Source organism: Cetorhinus maximus, chromosome 20, assembly GCF_964194155.1.
Source record: "Cetorhinus maximus chromosome 20, sCetMax3.hap1.1, whole genome shotgun sequence".
NCBI lineage: Eukaryota > Metazoa > Chordata > Chondrichthyes > Lamniformes > Cetorhinidae > Cetorhinus > Cetorhinus maximus.
Genome location: NC_135898.1, coordinates 45,619,579 through 45,641,932, shown reverse-complemented (window position 1 = coordinate 45,641,932; position 22,354 = coordinate 45,619,579). Strand labels below are relative to the sequence as shown.

The 22,354-nt window shown below is 43.6% G+C and overlaps 1 long non-coding RNA gene across 1 annotated transcript; it reads right to left on the bottom strand.

Annotated features, from left to right (window-relative positions):
• Positions 1-20,831: 20,831 nt before the first annotated feature.
• Positions 20,832-22,310, bottom strand: LOC144695074 (uncharacterized). The gene is made up of 2 exons (XR_013579859.1): positions 21,826-22,310; positions 20,832-21,384 (listed from the first exon to the last, which is right to left on the bottom strand). It is a non-coding gene; the product is annotated as an uncharacterized LOC144695074 (long non-coding RNA).
• Between the last annotated feature and the right edge of the window lie 44 nt (positions 22,311-22,354).

Sequence of the window (22,354 nt, the reverse complement as noted above, 5' to 3'; positions counted from 1 at the left end):
CTCAATTTGTCCAGTCTCTGATCTGTCGAGGACACGAGGAATCTAAGAAATTTAACAGTAAATCAAGTTCCTGTGGAACTGGGACGTTCTCATCATTTTCTGATAAATGCAAATGAATAAGGGCATCGGCGTTTGCGATTTGATCGCCAGGCCTGTGTAAGAAAGTGTATTCATATGTTGCCAGAATTAAAGCCCACCATTGTATTCTTGCTGAGGCTATGGGTGGTATAGCCTTGTCCTCACTGAACAATCCTAGCAATGGTTTGTGGTCTGGAATAGTTGTAAAATGACAGTCATGTACGTACTGGTGAAATTTCTTAACGCCAAAGATGATGGACGGGCCTTCTTTTTCTATCTGCGAGTATCCCTTTCTCTTGTGGTGAGCGTTTTTGATACGTAACCTATTGGCTGTTCCGTGCCATCATCCATCTGATGAGAGAGCACTGCTCCCACTCCGTAGGGAAATGCATCACATGTCAGCACTAATTTTTTCATCAGATCATAATGCATCAAGAGACTGGGCAAATGCAACAATTGCTTCACCTTTATGAAAGCTTCTTTCTGTGGTGCGTCCCAAGACCAGCGTTGGTTCTTTTTGAGTAGAGAATGCAGGGGGGCCAGCACTGTAGACAAATTGGGTAAGAGCCGCCCATAGTGGTTGATCATTCCTTGGAATGATTTGAGTTCTGAGGCGTTCTTTGGTGCAGATGCCTCTCCTATGTCTCTCACTTTCTCCTCAACTGGGTGGAGACCCTGTGAATCTACCCGGTGGCCCAAATAGATTATCTCCCTAGCTTGGAACATGCACGTTTCTTTTTTTAAACGCACTCCAGCTTGCAAGAGCCATTTTGCAACTTCTTCTAAGTTTGCCAAATGCTCTTTTTCAGTGAATCCTGTCACCAATACATCGACTAAATAGACTACAACCTGATGCAGTCCCTGCAGTAAACTTTCCATTGTTCCCTGAAAGATGGCACTAGCGGAGGAGACACCGAAAGGCAATCATGTATATTGGTACAACACATTGTGGGTATTAATTGTGACAAATTCCCGAGAGGCATTATCCAACTCTAGCTGTTGATAAGCATGACTCATGTCAAGCTTTGTGTACATTATCCCCCCTGCCAGCTTGGCATACAGGTCTTCAATTTTTGGAATGGGGTACCTGTCTAGCTTAGCTACTTTATTAACCGTCAATTTGTAGTCTCTACAAATACGGACGCTCTGGTCGGGTTCAAGGACTGGGACTAAAGGTGCTGCCCATTCTGAGAACTGCACAGGTTGTATAAAGCCCAGCTTCTCTAGTCTGTCCAGTTCAGTGTTGACTTTTTCTCACAGGGCATATGGCACCGGTCTAGCCTTCATGAAGTGAGGGGTTGCTTCCGGATCCACGTGAATTTTTGCCTGCAGCCCCTGGATTTTCCCAAGTTCGTTCTTGAAGACAGTGGCGTACTTTTGAAGTAGCACTGGTAGCCCACTTGCTCTCAACTGGAAAATTTCAGCCTATTATCATTTTTAATCTCCTTCAACCAACTTCGCCCCGGGAGGTTTGACCCTTCACCTGCGAGCACCATCAGGGGTAGCTTTGCTGATTGGCTTCCATAATGGCTTCCATAATCTGCTTATGCCTTTTACTTGAATGTCTTCACCCATGTATGTTTTGAGCTTGGCAGCTGTTTCTTCTAAACTTAATTGATGTTCACCATTATTCAGATATCTGAAATTATGTTCCCCAGTTAGTGTAGTGGACGCTCCCATGTCCACTTCCATTCTAACATATTTGCCATTTACTTTCACTGTGACAAATATTGGTTGTCTTTCCAACTTTCAGATTAAACAACAAGTAAATGTCTGAATTTGTTGTTTCAAGCTCGTCTATATTGTAGATTTCATTGGGCTTCTTCTTTTGTTTGCAAGCCTGCTTGATTCTTTCCTTGCACTGCCTCATCATATGCCCATTTCGGTGACAATAATAGCACTCGTTTTTTTAAACTGCCAATCATTAAAAAGCTGCATGTTTCCCCCTCTATTAAAATTATTCTTTGATTTCGCTGCAAAGTTATTTTTCTTTATTCTCGGCTAGCGAGGGCTGTTTCTCGCTTCTTGACAGAGTCTTGCATTTTTGCATCGCTTTTGGCTAGGGCTTCCTGCCCGATGTGGAGGACGGCACCATTTTGTGCATCCTGTATTGCTTTTGAATCTCTTACTGCGTTTTCCATGGCCAGCGCTATCTCTAGCACCTTCTTGAAATCCAAATTCACTTCAGACAATAATCTTTTCTGAATAGTGTCTTCATTCATACCACACACTAAACGATCTCTGATCATGTCATTTAGATATGTACCGAATTCCCACTGTTCTGTTAGCTGCTTCAAATTTGCCATGTAGCATGCAGTTGTCTCACCCGGGGCTCTACTTCTCTAATTAAACCTGAACCTCTGCATCGTGACTGAGGGCTTTGGTTGAAAATGACCCTTCACGAGGTCCACCAATTCATTGAAATTTTTCAAATCTGGGGCACTGGGCGCCGTCAAACTTCAAATCAAACCATAGGTTTTGCTCCCACATGTACTTAAGAGGATCGCTCATCTCTTCTCCTGCCCCGTAATCTCATTTTCTTGAAAAAAGAACATGAGGCGTTTTATGTAATGAGACCAATCGGCTGTGGCTGATTCAAAAGGTTCAATTCTCCCAAATTGTAGCATTTGAGAGGGGATAGCTTCTTCGATTCTAACAGAGCGTGCTACTTACAATTACTGGGCGGGGTACAGTGCTAATTTCTTTCTAACTTGATTGCTTCTGTTCAATCTTCATCACCAGTTTGTTTTAGGGTGGCAGAGTTGTGCTGGTAATAACAGAGTTGATCCACAGACAACTTTCTAAGTGGAAGCCTTAAGTTTATTTACAATATACTCAGCAGCAACTACCCGTATGCTTTCAACTCCAATTCTATCTCCAAACTGACTGCTGACCGCGCTACTCCCCTATTGGTTACTACAGATCATGTGATCTTTCCTAACAAGTACTTTTCTTAAAGGTACATTACACATGAAATAAAACCATAATTATTGGAAGCAGTTCAGAGAAGGTTTACTAGACTAATACCTGAAATTGGCAGGTTGTCTTTTGAGGAAAGGCTGGCAGGCTAGGCTTGTATCTACTGGAGTTTATAGACAGAAGAGTAAGAGGCGACTTGACTGAAACATATAAGATCCTGAGAGCACTTGACAGGATGGATTTGGAAAGAATGTTTCCTCTTGTAAGAGAGTCCAGAACTAGGGGTCACTGTTTAAAAATAAGGGGTCACCATTTAAGACAGAGATGAAGAAAAATGTTTTCTCTCAGAGGCTTGTGAGTCTTTGGAATTCTCTTCCTCAAAAGGCGTTGGAGCGAGAGTCTTTGAATATTTTTAAAGCAGAGGTAGATAGATTCTTGCTAAGCAAGGGGGTGAAAGGTAATCAGGGGTAGGCAGGAATGTAGCGTTGAGGCTAAAATCAGATCAGCCATGATCTTATTGAATGGTGGAACAGGCAGACAGGACTGAGTGGCCTACTCCTGCTGTCAATGTTGCCGGAGCTGGCCAAGGGGGTGAGCCCTGGCTGCTTGGACTGAGTGCCTTGCGGCTCAAGGGCCACGACTCGGATGTGCCCTGCAAGGTGTTCCTCAAGTGGTGTTGGCCAGGCTGCAATGGCGCTGCAGGTAGAGAGTGGACTAATCAATGCTTCTCTGTCCTTTCAGGAGAAGATGACCCATAAAAACATTGAGAGGTATTGGACAGGTGGAAGCCCCCCCAAACATCTTAATCCTAACCAGATTCGAGCAGGATGCCTTAGAGCTGTAGAGGCGCCACGCACATCTGTCAACCTGCCATGGAAAGGCCAGGGTGCCAGACAAAGATAAGAGTGCAGTGCACAGAGATGAGACTTTCGGATGGTGCAAACATCTCCTCATTGTTGGGAGCCTCAAACCTGGAGTCCCCATTGATCATTGAAAGACAGTGGCAGCATGTCCGGTGGGATGTGTGGGAGGATCTGGCGGAGATCCATGAGGGAATGTGTGCCATGGTCTCTGTTATGGAGGAGTCCATGTGGAGCATAAGCACTGCATTGACCCTCATGGCCAAGCGCACTGCCTCCTCCATTGGGAGAGTTGCGATTCTCATGGAGAGGCAGCTCCAGGTACAGAATCAGGGGTTCCTGGGGTTGTGCTTGGACCTGCAAACCCTCACACAGGCAATGAGCTCAGGCGGTCAGTGCCAGCGTAGGAAAAGGATGAGGCACCCATCACCCCAGCTAGGTGCCCATCCATCAATGGCGAGGAGGGAGGTCCAGAGCGACTTCACGTTGGCACACGAGCTGCTTATTGTTTCTGCGGGCTCCTCTCAGGGCGCCCTGGATGACAGCAGCAGCTCCTCCCAGTGACTGTGGCATCTGACAAGGCTGCAGTGACTGGGGAGATGCCAGCCGTGGCGCTGGTCACTCCCTCCCAGGTGGGGCCAGCACAGGCTCCACTGGCCAGAGGACGACCACCAAGGTCATCAAGGCCAACAAGATGCCAGAGTCAGCAGGCTGTCTCCAATGCCGCTACCAGCGAGGGGGAGGCAACAAGACGGAGCACTCACAAACATAAGTTTAAGGCACTATGGGCACAAGAGGGACTGGTCACGGGAGATCTTCTGTTCTGTAATGTTTTGTTTATGTTCACTGGTCTGGCAATGAAGACCAGAGAAGGTTATGTTAATTTGTTTGGATTGTCAAAATGAGGTGAATTTTGTTTTTGACGTAATTGCTTGAGTATGCTTCAGCTTTTTGATTTACTGGCCCAGGGCATACCAGTATCTCATGCTGGAAGTGAATGGCTCTAAACTTTATTGCACAGGCACTGAGTGGACTTTGGGTTCAAATGAAAGGGCCATTTCAGACATCCAGGATGGAGCAGCAGCCCTGGCATGAGGTGGAAGCAGATCTTTGGCAGCCTAGCTGAAGGAGCGTTGGATCAAGGTGTCCCTGGTGTCCCTGCCTCCCCGAAGGATACAGAAGTCTACCTCCACACCCTTAGCTTTCTCCTTACCATGCTCTTCTTTTGACTCACTACTGGACTCATCATCTGTGGCCTGTGGAGCTGTGTCAAGATCCTCTTCCTCCAGTGGGTCCCCCCTTGCCAGTGCCAGATTGTGGAGAGCGCAGAATGCAACCACTATCACTGATGCCCGCTCTCGGGGGTAGGGTAGTGCTCCGTCTGAATGGTCCAGGCATCGGAAGCGCATCTTCAGAAGACCTATGCTCCTCTCTATCTCTGCCCCCGTGGAGGTATGACTCTTATTATAATCCACCTTTTCAGCAAATAACCCTTGTCACCCAGCAGCCATCCATCCAATCGGGCTGAAGCACTGAAGAGCCTTCGCATCTAGGAGTTTCTCAGGATTTAAGCATCATGGGAGCTGCCTGGGTACCTTGCACAGACTTGCAGAATCTGCATCTTGTGGTCACACACTATCTGCACGTTCATGGAGTGGAAGCCCTTCCTGTTGACGAAGGCACCCGGCTGACCCGCTGGCGCCTTGATGGCCACATTGCAGGGGAACCCAGCAATCACTGCAAACCCTCTGGCTCGCTCAGTCTGGCTGGCCTCATCCATACAGAAATGAATAAATATCCTTACCTGCCTGAACCGAGCTTCTGTCACCAGCTTGATGCAACTGTGGACAGCTGATTGGGAGACTCCACAAAGATCATCTGACAAATGGAGGTCACTGTCTCCCTTGAGAGGCGGAGCCTTCGTTGGAATTGCACCTCAATCATATTGAGGTAGCTGCTTCGCTGCCTGTAAACCCTGGCAGCAGGATAATGGTGACTTCTGCAGCCGCTTCCACCTTGGACTACCTGCTGGCCCTGCGCCCCTTGTGCCTGGACCTCTCCTCCCACAGGTCACTCTCCTGGAAGCTGCACTGGGACACCTGGCCTCCTCTCCCTTGTGCCCCTCTCTTCCTCTCAGAGGAGGTGCCTCCAGCGGAGAGAACAATCCCCATTCCCAGGATAACAGAAGGTTGTCTGATTCCTAGAAGGGTCCACAGGATCAAAATCTTTGGGGAGCCTTGGAGACACCAATGAGTCCTGAAATGAAGCCTAGAAATGCTAAGAATGAAGCTCAGAACTGAGATGAAGCTGTCATGTTCAAATAAGCAACCAGCAGCAAACTCTCTCCTAAACTCCTCACTACTCACACTGGCAATGCTGCTGACCCTTTTTATCCTGCCCTTGGATGAGGTTTTGCAAAATGTGGGCTGCCTGTCTGCCAGCTTTGCCCGTGCAACAAGTGAAAAATCACATGGGCAACATAAAATTGGGTTCAAATGGGTTTTTAATGGCCTTAAGTGGCCTCTTAATTGATGGATCTGACGCCCGCGTGTGTCCGCTGGCCGGAAGATTGCACGCGTGCAGGATGACATTGGGACGCTCACCCGTCTTTTCACGCTATTTTACACCCAATCAGGCCGGGCGTGCGTCCGCCCACGAGGTGTAAAATTCTGCCCCATATGATCGTAGCAACGATGATAAGCAATAAGCTACTAAAAAGGAAGATCTTAGGCAACAATATTAGAGTTTGTGGGTAAACTGGAAATTGTGTTAAGTTAGTGAAAATAATAGTTGTTTCATACAAATGGACTGAACTTTCCATCAGATTGTAAAGTTGCTGTAGTCGCCAATGAAAAGAAAGACTCTTTTCACAACCTCAACCCCAAAGTGTTTTTGAAGTGTAGTGACTGTGGAAATTGCCAATTTGTGCACAGCAAGACCCAACAAAAAGCAATGAGATAAAGACTAGGTAATCTCTTTTTAGCGGCATTAGTTGAGTGATCATTATTGGTCAGGTTGAACTTCCCTGCTCTTCCTCAAATAGTGCAATGGGACCTTTACTGTCCAGCTAAGAGAGTAGACAAGACTTGGATTTTCTACCTTATCTGAAAGACAGAACCTCTGACAGTGCAGTATTTCCTCAGTACTGCACTGAGGTGCTAGCCTAGATGTTATGGTCCAGTCTCTGGAGTGGAACCTGAACTCAGCCTTCTGACTGAGAGGCAAGAGTGCTCCCACTGAGCAGTTGCTGACAGATGGCAATCAGTCAAAAGACCTCCTAATCATTAGTAAATTATGGATTTCCATAATGGTGAGTAATGATAGTTAAAATGGTTCACAACTGTGCAAATATTGACAAAACGAACCATAATATTGAGTCGGTTATCAAGCCATGCAGACCTGAGACATCTGAATCATTGCAACTGAATATCTAGCACTTGCAGCTCTAAGTATTTCTGAGGGCAATATATAAGTGCAGCACTTGCATTCCTAGCATATTCATTACCAGAAATCCAGCAGCTGTTAAGGTTAAGTGGAGCATCTAGCCTGAACTCTCCCATTCACACATTTATTATCTCTTTAAAATTCCCAGACAGATGACTCCACAAGTGAACAGCTGCACTGTTCTGCCAGTGCCTTAAACTCCATGATTCCATAGGGCTCATTTTAAGTTATAGAATTAAAAGTTGTGTGTCAAGTGCACATCCATAGTGTTGTACTTTTCAATAGGCATTGCACCTGAAAATGTTGTCGCAGACTCCTCACTCCCCAGAATGTTACATCCATGTGTCAAACAAAATGAATGCCTCAAATAAGTACTCACCCAGAAGGAAAAAACAGTTTGGACCAGTACACTTATTTCCCAGTTTTTACTGGTGTTCCATTTTAAGGTATGCAAGACCAGTTCAGACCAGTCTTCTTATTTCCCAGATAAAAGCAAAATACTGCAGATGCTGGATCTGAAACAAAAACAGAAAATGCTGGAAAGACTCAGCAGGCCTGACAGCATCTGTGGAGAGAGAAACAGAGTTGACTCTTTGGAAGTGTCATACAGACTTGAAAGGTCAACTCCGTTTCTCTCTCCACAGATGCTGTCAGACCTGCTGAGTTTTTCCAGCATTTTCTGTTTTTGTTTCTTATTTCCCAGTTTTTACTGTTTTTTGATGTGAAGGAATTGAAGTGAGCATAAGGTTCTATGAGTATCAAGGATCCAGTAGAAAACGGAGCAAGTTCTCAGTTCTTTTCAAAGCTATCACTCACTGGCCAACAAATAGCACAGAACTGAAAATTTCACAAGTTATTTCCTCACACCTTTTTTGATCACCACTTTCTTTCCATCAGTGTATGTAATAGAAATAATGGCCTCAATTTGAACTCCCTCTAACTGGTGGAAACAAAGTGGAAACCAGGCACGAGAGTGGCAGTTAAAACAGGGTCCTGTTTAAATAGGCAGAGTAAGCTCCATTGACATCATCTGGACGTCATCATGGCTAAAACCTGGTCATTTTAAACTGAGAACTAAACAGGAGTGCAGTGATGGCTTCCTCAACAGGCCAAACCTGTCTGGAAGAGTAACCACGCCACAAGAGTCCCAACAAGGTAAGTTTTTAAAATTTTATTTGGTTCCTTGTGGGCGAGGAGGAGTAGGAGTGCTGCACTGGTCCCACAAGGAAGCCTTGGGTCCCCCCTTCCATGGGCTTCTCTCTCTATCCCCCGACCACAATTCTCCTGCTGAGCCCCACTTACTTGTGCCAGGGAAAATCCCCTTGGATCCCCAGATTCCTGCCACCTGATGTTAATGCCCAGACAGCCACTCTCTATTAACTCACAGAATCACAGAATCACACAGTGCAGAAGAGGCCTTTCGGCCCATCAAGTCTGCACCGACACGTGAGAAACACCTGACCTACCTACCTAATCCCATTTACCAGCACCTGGCCCATAGCCTTGAATGTTGTGACGTGCCAAGTGCTCATCCAGGTACTTTTTAAAGGATGTGAGGCAGCCCGTCTCCACCACCCTCCCAGGCAGTGCATTCCAGATTGTCACCACCCTCTGGGTAAAAAAGTTTTTCCTCACATCCCCCCTAAACCTCCTGCTCCTCACCTTGAACTTATGTCCCTTTGTGACCGACCCTTCAACTAAGGGGAACAGCTGCTCCCTATCCACCCTGTCCATGCCCCTCATAATCTTGAACACCTTGATCAGGTCGCCCCTCATTCTTCTGTGTTCCAACGAAAACAACCCAAGTCTATCCAACCTCTCTTCATAACTTAAATGTTTCATCTCAGGCAACATCCTGGTGAATCTCCTCTGCACCCCCTCCAGTGCAATAACATCCTTCCTATAATGTGGCAACCAGAACTGCACACAGTACTCCAGCTGTGGCCTCATCAAGGTTCTATACAACTCCAACATGACCTCCCTACTTTTGTAATCTATGCCTCGATTGATAAAGGCAAGTGTCCCATATGCCTTTTTCACCACCCCACTAACATGCCCCTCCACCTGAAGAGATCTATGGACACACACGCCAAGGTCCCTTTGTTCCTCAGAACTTTCTAGTGGCATGCCATTCATTGAATACTTCCTTTGTCAAATTACTCCTTCCAAAGTGTATTACCTCACACTTTTCAGGGTTAAATTCCATCTGCCATTTAACTGCCCATTTGACCATCCTGTCTATATCTACCTGTAGCCCAAGACACTCAACCTCACTGTTAACCACCCGGCCAATCTTTGTGTCATCCTCAAGCTTACTAATCCTACCCCCCACATAGTCATCAACTAAAGCTGTTCCAAACCTGCTTCAGCTTAGAGCTCATGCCCAAGTCCAGCTACATATTCATCCAATGCTTCACTTCCTGGCCTTGTGCTCCATTTCCCCAACTGCCTGCTCTATGCTCTGGCCAAAGTGCGAGACTAGCTGTGATCAATGCCACAGGAAGTGTGCTAATATGTATCTAACGTGCAAAGGAACAGGACTAGGCCATTGAACCTACTCTGTTATTGAATAGATCCTGGCGATATGTAACTTAACTCCATTTAGTCACCATTTATCCATAGTCCTTCAGGCCCGTAGCTGACAAAACTCTGCTAAACAGAGTCTTGAATTTTCAAATGACACATCGTCCATAGTCTCTGTGGACCGCTACTCTTTGTGTGAAGAAGTGCTTCCTGAAATCACTCCTGAATGGCTTCACTCTAACTTCATGATTCTTGTTCTGGATTCCACCACTAAAGGAAATAGCTTTTTTGCATTTACCCTGAATCCTTCTATTATTGTGAACGCCTCAATTTGACCACCATGTAACCTTCTGATTGCAAGGGATTACCAGCCAGGATTATGCAATCTGTCTTTACAATTTAACCCTGTAAGCACTGGTATAATTCTGGTGAATCTGCACTGATATACCCTTCCTGAGGTGTGATACCCAAAAGTGAACACAGTGCTCCAAATTGGGCCTGACCAAGGCTCTGTACAGCTCAAGCAGAATTTCCTCCCCTTTGTATTGCCGCATCCCCCAACCCCCACCATGCCCTTGAGATAAAGGCCAATATTCCCCATTGACTGTGGCTCCTGACACCGAACTGGAACTGGAAGTCGGTACCCACTCCGTTCACCGGCGCATACATGATTGCTGACGTTATTGTTGTGTGCCGCTCACCACTTCATTCACCAACTTGCTCGCCACCCCATTCCCCACCTCACTTGCTGCCCCGTGGCCACTTTGCTTGCTGCCTCGCTTACTGCCCTGCTCCCAACCCTTGGCCGTCTCACTTGCCCCTGTTCTCCTGAGCCCTCACTGTCTCACTCGCAGTGAGTGGTAGGCAGCGAGGGAGCAGGAGGCAGTGAGCAGTTGGGGGTTGGGCAGTCAGTGAGGCAGCAAGCGGGCCAGCGAGGGAAGCGGCAAAGTCAAATCGCAATCACGATCTCTGGATTTTCAACTGGTGTTTTGGGGGTCAATATTCTGTGAAAACTGCAATTTTTAAGCATGATAGTAGGGTGTCAGAGTGAGATCGCACATCATTTAAGATCCTGCACATTGGAGAAACATTTGAAAAAAACACATTAATTGGTGCTGCCCTTGTTAAAACATCTTTACACTGCTCAATATTACAGATGGTCCTATTCTTTGATGCAGGCAGCTACCTGTGGTGTCAGCTGGCGATGATGTCCACTGCGACTGCATCTGTGGTGAGTGGCGCCCTCTGCAGTTGCAGTTTCAGCAAACACAGCCTTCTCTATATGCGTGACATGAAATATTGCCAATTTTTGAGGCCTCAGAAGCAATCAGCAGAAAACAGTGATAGGCATTAAAAGGATAAGACTATTATTCAATTTTGCAGGGAGATAATTTGCCCTTTTTTCCCACTTCTCTACTGGCCACAAGAAGATGTATTTCTGAGAAAGAGTGTTTTAACCCCTCCAGAGCTGTGTTTTTTTTTAAGAACAGACACAAAACAAGCTTTCTTGTAAATTGAAAATCAAAAGAAGGAATAAATGTTTATTCATCACAGAAGCCGAAATGCAAAATACAACAAACACTCACTCCCCAAAAACACAGGCACACACATAAGGAAAGAAGATTTATAGAAAATTAACGTGCACTTAGATTACTGGAAGAGTAGTACAGAAACAGTTCACTTCTTTACACTCCTTTACACTGCAGGCCAGAAGGATTTTCTCCTAGATTGTTGAAAACAAATGGACATTGGAAGTTGCTGCTTTTAGTCTAAATTGTGGCCAAGCCTCTATAGTAAAGAAATGTAATAGCAGGTAAAAGGTACTTGCCCTTTTACTGCCTGAGGTGACTTCTCCGCAGGGTTCTTCCTTTTGCTGGACTGGGATCTCTTCCCTTAGGGTCTTGTTTTTTTTGATTTCACTGACTCCTGGACATTGAAAAGAATGTCAGTTATGGAGTGTCAGTTCTAAAGTGTCTTTCATCAGAAGCCATCTCCCTGTCATGTAACCATGGTGTCAGCTTTCCATTGTCCACACATCAACATTCTGGCCATGAAAAGCATATGACGCGATCATAATCTAACTTCTGCCATTCATTAAAAAAAATCCTACGACCCCATTCCCCCCACCCCCACAGAAAGGGACTGTTTGGCCATTTGCTATACTAGGCAAGGAATTGATGTAGTTCTCAGAATACGATTGAAAGTAAACAGAATTCGTATAATGTTACTGATGACATTTCATCATCCCCTATTGTAATGGAAATATTAACATATTTATTTTATGTGGGTTTAGGCAGTGATTTAAAACATCAAATAATGGAATGCTTTCAAAAGTGTTAGGCATTTATCCACATATATCATTAATCAGTCATTTTGAGAGTATTGTATTTTAAACCTCTAATCATGAAGGAAATGTAGAAAGATGTCCAGGGTAAATATCATTGTTTAAAGTTGTTTTTAAAATTGAAAGAAAACATAGTTAACACAAAGGATCATTCCATTGTTGGCATACTTTTAGAATTAAAAATTATATACCTGCGGTTTTGATTTCCTGAGGAAGTGTCCCTGTTCCGAATGTGACAATCTGCCATCTGGTGTTCTATCTGGGCATACCCGCTGGATGAAATTACCCTTGTTCCTAGATAAAGTTACAGTTTTAACCACTGTCGTGACTCTTATGTCTGAGAGACTGCAAGATAAAAGGTAAGAGCAAAAGAGAAAATTCCTTGGGCACCTAGAGAATTGCTGAACGGAATACAGAAGAATTTTGTATCTGTCCAGTGAAGTATCAGCCCTGTAGCTGATTGTTTCTATAGATAGTGATTCTCTTGCAGCATTGCCCAGTAAGTTGAAGAATAGTTTTACAATGATAGGAATGCTATGCCATGTAATGCACAATGTATTAACAGGGCACTTATTGGTGACTAAAAAGCAAGATCAATTTTATATGTAATAAAGAAATTTTAATTGTATTTTCAGCATACAGCCCTCAGATTTGTCCATTTTTCTATGAAAACAATATATGACCTTGATTAATAAATGCTCCTTTATCTATGCACCCAATATTAACCATTTATTTCCTTTAAACCCCGGGATACAGAGAAAATTGCTGGCAACATTCCTGGAGTCTGATTCAGCAAGAGTGGGATGAGCTGTTAATCAACAATTATCAGGGAGGCAATCCTGGGCTTTGGCAGCATTAAGGAGTGGAACTGGGACGTGGTTCTGAGACCTTCATTTTCCTAGCAATGTAAAGAAGAATGTGGGAATTGATTGATTGGGGCAATTACTGGAAACTGGCAGTAATGGGAGAGGAACCCAAGATTTGGCAGCACTTGCTGGATCTCAGGTATTATATCACAATGAGGGCAGCTAAGCATCTGGGAGCGCTGGGGAGTGATGCTGCAGTCATTTCAGTATGTAGAACAATATGTCCTTGAGCAGTGTCAGGGTCTGTAGCACAGGTAGAGAGGGACAGAGGTCTAGCTGTATTGCTGAGGCACCCTCAGGCCTAGTAACATTACGGGGGGGTGCTTCTGTCTTACAACACTGCAGAGAGGAATTTTGTGGTCCAGGAGCACTGGAGTGGTGGGGGTGGGGGTACACTGGGAACTGAAGGTCGTAAGATATGGCACTACTGGGAGAAGACACGGTGGTAGCACAAAGGGCATATTGGGCTCGTAGTAATGAGGAGGCATATCCCTGGGTCTGGGGTAGAACAGGAAATTCTTAGGATGTAGGTATCTGTAATGAAATATATTTCTATTTGACTGACAAAAAAATAAGTGACCAGATGTATAAAATAAAGAATAATCAGTGTTTTTTTAAAAAAACAGTGATATACCGTTGGGATTCTGATGTTATAAATCATGAGTTGCTACACTTCAATGGGCATCTTGATATCTTACCTTAGAAGTCAATTAACCTGTCACTAAATGGCATTCAACAATCTTGCTTTATCACAAGGGTATAGCGGAGGACCCGGTGTGTCGCATTAATTGCACAGTTTTATGCCTATAAAATATTTCTGACACATGTTCAAGATGTACCTATGGAAATAGAATTTCACATTTTCAGGCATCACAGGGAGCTCTAGAAATTATTTAAATGCCCTTATTTTTGTCTTTGAAAATCACATATGAGATAGAGAATAGGTTATGTCTACTAAGGTGAGTATTTCTGCTCAGGTGCCTGATCATTACCTTCAGGATGATGAAGTTACCTGTTCAGCCAATCTTAGGGTGATATTTAGCATATCTTCAAGATTCTATTATAAAAATAAGATCATAAAATCATACCTCACAGAAGGAGGCCATTGTGCTTAAACTGGATCATTGATAGATCTATCCAATTAATCCCAATCCCTGCTCTTTCATGTGGCGCTGTAATTTTTTTCCCTTCAAGTATTTGTCCAATGTTCTTTTGAATGTTAATATTGAATCTGTTTTCACTGCCCTTTCAGGCAGCATATTATACGTTACAACTTGCTGTGTAAAAAAATTGTTTCCTTGTGTTGCCTCTGGTTCTTTTGCCAATCACCTTGAATCTGTGGTTACTGACACTTCTGACACTGGAAACAAGTTTTTCCTTACGTACTTTATCGAGATTCAGGATTTTGACCATCTCTCAACCTTCTCTGCTCTAAGGAGAACAACACCAGCTTCTCCAGATTAGCCACATGGCTGAAATCTCTCATTCCTGGCACCATTCTAGTAAATCTCCTCTGTACCTTCTCCAATGCCTTGACATCCTTCCTGAAGTGTGATTCCCAGAATTGAACACATTACTCCAGCTGAGGCCAAACCAGTGTTATAGAGGTTTGGCATAACTTCCATCCTTATACATTCTATTCTTTTATTAATAAAGCCAAGGATCTCATATGCTTTTTAAATAAATTTATTAACCTTAAACAAACTTTTCAACTTTAAACAAACTTCTCATTTTATCCTGCTGCCTTCATAAGATTTGTGTACGTACACACCCAATTCTTTATCTTCCTGCAGCTCTTTAAAATTGTTCCATTTTGTTCATATTGCCTCTCCTCATTCTTCCTATTAGAGTGTATCCCTTCACACTTCTCTGCATCAAGTTTCATCTGCTATGTGTCTGCCTAATTCAGCAGTCTGTCTATGTCCTCATGAAGTCTGTTTCTATCCTCCTCATTGTTGAATATATTTCTAAATTTTTCATCTTTTGCACACTTTGAAATGATGCCCCATGTACCCAAGTCCATTACGTTAATATATATCAAAAAGAGCAGTGGTTGTAATGCTGACCCCTGGGAGTACTACTGTATACCTCCCCTGTCTGACAAACAACCATTCACCACTGCTTTCTGCTTTACGTTTCTCAACGAGTCCTGTATCCATGTTGCCACTGTCCCTTTAGCTCCATGGGTTTTGGTTTTGGATTCCTTTCCATTCCCACTCATGGGAATGTGTCTACTCCCGACCTGAACCATCTCTTCTTTGAAGGTCTCCCACTGTTCAATTACTGTCTTGCATACCAACATTTGATTCCAATCCACCTGGGCCAGATCCCTTTTTGATTCACTGAAATTAGCCCTTCTCCAGTTAAATGCTTTTATGCTTGATTATACCTTGTTCCTTTGTATAGCTATTCTAAAGCTAATAATATGATCACTGTTCCACAAATGCTCTCCCACTATAACATGCTCCAATTTTCTCACACCATTCCACAGGACTGGACCCAGCGCTGCTTCCTTCCTCTTGGGCTGCATCAAGAAAGTTTTCTTGGAAACATTTCCAGAATTCCACCCCCCTCATCTTTCTCCTTGCACTGTTACTTATCCAGCTAATTTGGTACGATCTAGTTAGCAACCAGTAACTTTTTGTTTAAAGTAGAATAAGTTTGAAATTCCAGTTACCCACTAGGAGAATAAAGGCACAAGATTACACAGTTTTAAGCAAACAAAATGAACTTTACTATACAAAGTAAGAAAAGTAAAACAATCTCCAATATCCTATACTCTAGCATTCAGAATTAAAATGAGGTAAATATGAATTAACAGGCAAACTGTAGTTGAATACACCACACTGCACATTAAATGGCAGGTGTGACCAAGATGGATCCCACGATTTCTCAGCATCCCACCCAGACATGTGACAACTGTTAGTCATGAAATCTCATTAAAATTCTGTCTCCCTCTCGAAGAATTTCAGCTCTTCACTTTTGCAGATTTAACCTCTAACTTCTCTCAAAATCCACTCCAACTCAGACTGCCTCAATGAGTGCTTACCTTTCGATGCTTCAATCTCTCCTCCTGAGACTGTGTTCCACGGGATTCACAAAGTTGCACTCTCACCTTTAATTACAAGAACACTTCCAAATCTTTCATAGACCCCTAGCTTCACTAAGCTGGCACTGCCGTGTGTTTCTCCAAATGTCAGCCTCTTAGCTGCACCGAGCTATAAATGGCTCCCAGGGCTTCTCTGAGCCCTAACTGTCTCCAGCATGGAACCAGTGACCTTCTGCTGCCTTCTTAGCTCCTCAGGACTTCTCTGAACCATAAATGCTCCAAATAGCTCCCAGGCTTCTCTGTGAGCTGCAAGCTGCACGAAGTCCAAACTCCAACCACCCCTCTCCCAGCAAACACACAGATAAATTGAAACCAGAGAACCTTCTTAAACTCCACCTATCACCATGAAGACGTGATCTTTCAGGTTTCACTGAATGCTTTTAAATTAATTTAGCTCTAACTCTTAAACCAAAACATCTCTCTGGTCTGCACTTCTTTGCAAGCAGTGTAAACATCATGTCTCCAGCTCTCCAGCTAAGTAAGTCCACGTCCTATTTAATGGCTCCATCTTTTCTACTCTGACTCAGTTGAACAAACAAGGGTAGCTTTCTGAACTGCCATTTCTTGAGATGTTTTAGCAATCACTAAGTTCTAGTTACCTTACCCTTTACAACTTGAATTGTCCCAGTACTAAAAATTACTTCTAAAATATTAACATGAATGATGAACTAGGTATTTACAACAATTTTAGAATAATTAAAGTTCTCCATTATCACTACACTGTAGTTCTTGCACCTTTTAGTAATTTCCCTGTAAATTTACCCCTCCAGCTATTTTACACTATTTGGTGGCCTTTGGTATATTTGTCACTTCATAGCTTCTCTATTGATTTTAAATTCGAACTAAACAGACTCTATCTTTGACTCCTCAGCTACTCATTCCTCGCCAGTGTGGTAATTGGCTATTTGATCAATACAGGTACTGCTATCTCCCGCCCTTTCCTTTTTTTCCCTTTCTGACTTTTATTGAATACTTAGGCTCAGGTTTCCGCTCCCAGGTGTTCAGAGACAGAACTCCTTGCTCTGTGAACCCAACCATTAAAAATGGCTGCCCACAGGTTGGATTTTCACTCCAGGGGGCAGGCTGGATTGGAAGTCGGGCCCGCTGCCCCAGGAACATGCACGGAGGCTGCCGGGTGTGGAGGCGAGATAGACGGATGACCTGCCTCTGTACTTTGGCACTGTGTTGAATTAAATTTAAAAAGTACAAAAACAGCCCTCTAGCCCTTATCCTCCTCACCCCACACTCTCCCCAAGCCAACCTATGCCACCTTATGCCCCCACCCACCTCCAATCGTCCTTCATATACCCATGCCAACCCATGCCTCTCTACCATCCCCCATGCCCCCCTCATACCCCCTATTCACCCACATCCCCGTGGCCCTTTATAGCCTTTATGCCATCTTAGTGTCAATTCATGCCAACACATGCCTCCGCTCCATCCTTTGCCCTTACCCTTCCATGCCAACTCACCTCGTATCCTTTGGCAGCTCCTTGGCAGCTTTGATAGTTTCTTGGCAACTTCACAGTTCTTTGACAGTTTGACAGTTCCTATGAGTTTATGCACTTTTTACACATAATCATGTTTACTTTTAACAATCCTAAAGGGTGCCTTACCTCTCCCAAAAGGCGCCTTACCTCTCCCAAAGGGTTACTTATCTACCCCAAAGGTGTTCCAGGACCAGATCCTAAGGGGTACCTTGCCTCTCTAAAGGGCACCCTGGCTATCCAAATGAATCCACCACGTTCAGACCTGGTCTAATCTGCACACTACAGGTTTCACACTCCTAGCCTATCAAATTCCCACTTAAGTGGAGGCAGCTGGTGATTTAAATGATGAGCTGCCTCCACAAACCATGCGCTCCTGCCCCTGTGAAAATGGAACATGCCATGTGGGACTTAGGATTTCTGGGATTTTCACCACAACAGAGAGGCTCTCCATCATGGTGAAAATCTGGCGCCTTGTAGCCAGGAATATCAAGTTCCCAATCCTTCACTCCTATGAACCAGAAGTAGAACCATGGATCAAACAGACAATTTTATCCTGTCTGCACTGAATTTGAACACAGGTTGTAGAGGTGATAGGCCAGTGTCCAATCCACCACTCCTCCCACTCCTCCTTTCTTGATATCTTCACTTCAATTTTTTTATTTTACGTTCTCTAGAATTCACACTTGGTTGAACCTCATGCAGTGAGCAAGAATATTGTCTCACTCTCATACAAACATCACATCAGCAAGTCTATGAAAGGTGTCTTCTTCCATACATTTTGAGGGTTATTGACTTGTACAAGAAATACATTCTGGACCCCTTGTGGACTGATTTCTACGTATTTGTGCCATGATTTGCTTATCTGGCTGTTCCAATTACTTATGTTACTTAAAATAAATGAGGGCTATATGTTATAGCTTTAGTGCAACAGATTGATGGTGCGATATTTACTACCTTTTGGAGTAAACAGCAGTGTATGGAGGACATCCATAATTATGATGACATGCATAAAATTGTAGTATTAGCTTCATAAAAATGTAGTTGGCTTTTGTTTGAGCACCAAATAAAAGCTGAGATTTGTAACAATATCCTTTATCTCTGTTTCTCTCGGTCACACACAAACACATGCCCCCACTCTTTTTCCCTCTCCTTTAAGTCACTGCTATGGGCTGATATTTTTGCCATTCACTGAATGGGCCAAGTGTGGTCTCTGTAATCTAAAACTGTCAGTGCAGATCTATAAACTTTTTAAAAAAAGAAACAGCTGACAAAGGTAAAATTTGTGCCCATGTTCTGGGAAGAATGTAGCCTGTTCAGCACAAGCAGGGGACTGTGTAATATGCAGCCGGACAGCTTCCACCTCTGCTGAAGACTGCTTTTTCCCAAGGCAATCACAATCTTCTACATATTCTGACTTGTCTGGGATAGTAAATACACAGGGTTCACTGGTGGACTAACACATTCTTATTTCATACAGAACTGAAAAAGTATGGATGGTTAAGCTCTGAGTGTCTGCGGCATGCTTTATGTCAGATTAAAATGAATTGTGATTTTACTGTCATTTATCATGCTTGTACCTTTAAGATGAATGGTATAGTTAGAGTTGTACCAATGATGAAAACCCACGATCTATCACTTCCATTATTGTTAACTAGAAGGGGGTCACTAATGAATCCCAAAAAGAATTCAGCAAAAAGTTATTTACCCAGATAGTGGTTGTAATATAGAACGTCCTACCACATGGAGTTACTGAGGTCAATAGCGTGGATACGCTTAAGGAGGAGCCAGGGAAGTACATGAGGGTGAAAGAATATACAGTAAGAGTTGGATGAAGTAGGGCAGGAGGAGGCTCCTGTGGAGCATAGACACGAGTTTAGAGCTGAATGACTTGCTTCTGTGCTGTAAATTCAATTAAATGTTAATAAGTCACAATAGTTACCACAACATTTGTGCAGCACACACTGTTCTTATAATCAGTTATTTAGCATTTACATACTACAAACAGTTTTGATATATTGCTGATGTTTTGGAATTTAATACATATAGAGAGCAAAAATGTTGTTACAAATCGATAGCTGACAGTATCAAAGGTATCTTGGAAACTTTGAATCTTCATATAATTCTTCCTCCTTCTTCTCGAGTTCTCTGCCCGAAGGCAGGTCCAAGCCACCGTGCCACGATGACCACCGCAGGCAGCGCAAGGAGGCAGCTTCCAAATCAACCCCAGCCAGAATGGGGGTCAACCCCCATGCTGTCAGCACCAATCTGATCCACACTGTTTGTCCAGCCATCGGAACCAACCAGTGTCACCCCGTATCCCTGCCCGCCCCTCCCCCATGCCCCTTAAAGGGGCCTAGTTGCTGTGGCAACATATCCTTTTACATGCATGGTGCAGCCTGGAGCTATGGATAATGATGACAGAGGCCCCGATTTCTTTCCATCAAAACGCTTGCCAATGGTATATGTTGGAAGGATTTACGAGTTGATACTCAAACTGTGTGGCCGCTTTATGACCACACCTTCCTTGGCCGTCAAGTCCTGGAGTGGGACTGAACCTTGGCTTAGAGGCAGGGACCCTGCCACTGCGCCACAAGACCTCATTTCTTCATTATTGAACATAAAAGTGTTTTACATCTTTCACAGTGCAACTTGCACTAGAAATTACTCTGCACCTCCCCCCCACCTCCAAATTTAAAGCTGGAACTTCAAAGGGTAAAGGCAATAGAACAATTTCCCAGCTCGTTTTCCCCACTCTAAATTTAATATACTGTTTCCCTCACCCCGAGTTCCCACATGAAAACCTTGGCCGAAAAACAGACACTGACAACTCGGTGGGATGCAGGTGTTTCCTATAGCAAAGTAGTTGTACACGGAAGGTTTTTCCCTGCAGCATTTCCCCGCTGAGCCCCTCCCACGGAAGCATTGTGTTCTCGCTGCACATTGTACTTGGGATAACCTCACACACTGTGCGAGATAGCACATGTTCACACATGGCCATAAATGCATCAGTAAAACATCAGAAGAAACCAGATATGATGCCTGCAGTCTCAATATTAACAAATGGTGCAGGCATCTTCCTTTAAACTTCGGAATGATACAGTACAGTATTTATTTTAGAGATATCATGAACTCAATTCATAGACAGCAAGACTGACAAGTGTTATTCTTAGTGCAAATAAAACAGCTGAGGCTGAGGGATTCTTTCGTGAGCTGTTGTTTATTTCTATTTGGGCATTTAGTCGCTACATACCAATTAAATCCACAAAGGGATAAGCACTTGCTTCGAGTGTATCACGTTCTTAGAAGACAAACGTAAATACACGTGTTAAATCATACTATAAATAATATCACGCTTACATAATCAAAGTAAATATTATTAGAACCTCAACTCGGATTTCATATCTCCCATTCAGGCTCCGATGCAGTATTTCTTCTGCTTATCTGATTTGGCAATCAATAATAAACATTGACTGTTTGTGTATTTGTTTAACATCTGTGTTTCCGCTGTCAAATTGTGGCTATGTCATTGGTAATGATTTATGCTATGGATGTCTGTCCAATTTAATCCACATCGCCACTCACTACATTGGCGTCACTCATCACTCCGCACGAAGCCAAACTGAAATCAGCTCTTGAAGGTTATATTTGTAAAACACGGAGCGCCAATGTTCACTAAAGCCCCGTGTCCCCACTCATTTCCACGTTTATCCAGGTCATTGAGACTTGTTTCCTCTTGCCGGTTCATGGAATTCTGCCGAAAGAAAATCACAGCCATTTATTAAATTGTGTTTGGAAGGGAATGGAGTCTGTGTTAAGAGGTTGAAAATAGGACAATTAAACCAGTGAATATGGGTTGGGCGAAGTGAAGGTCGGATAGACAGAAATGTATACAGTATAAAAGGTGGGATGTGAAAATATCGTTGATTAAAGTAATGAAGCGAGGAAATGACAAGCAAAAGCAAATTTGACATAAAAATAAAAAATGAAATGCTGGAAATACCCAAGCAGAACAAACAACATGTGTAAAGTGAAACAAATGTCAGGTAAAATGTACATTGTCAACGCCGTAAATGCACTTGCTCGCACAGACCTCTATGCTTGAACTATGTTGTTTACTGTCGCTTCAATAAACCACATGGAGCAGCATCTATTTACGCCGATCTTTTCATAGTGTGGATAGCGATCCTCTTACCCTGGGGCCAGTATTTCCGAAAAAGATGACCCGACTGTCTGTGACTGCATCATCTGCAGGAAGCACCGTCGGGATGTTGATCCCAGCAAGGTGAAGCGGCTTCAGATGCAGCCATGTAGAAACTTCGATGTGACCAATGAGCTGGTTTGAAAATATATATATATATATTTGTCTCTGTGACAAATCGCTCTTGTGAGAGACCCATTAAAATTAGCCTAGGATGTAACGGGAATTCACACCCAGTCCATATTGTGTGTGTGCCCTGACTCTGTGAGTCAAGGTGAATTACGATATTAATGCATTTTACGCGCTCTTATTTTCTCGGATCTGCTCGTCTGGTAAAAGAAATCTCTGGAATTCAGCAAGACAGCTGTCACGCAAAACATGAGGTGGCAACGTGATTAGCATAGTTTGCTTCTTTAGTCAGTTCTAATAGCACAAGGATTACATTTCAGATGCTTAATATATGCAGTTTTGTCTGTGTTAAAGGCGTCTTTCACCCCTGGTTAAAAAGGTCTTGTGACATGAG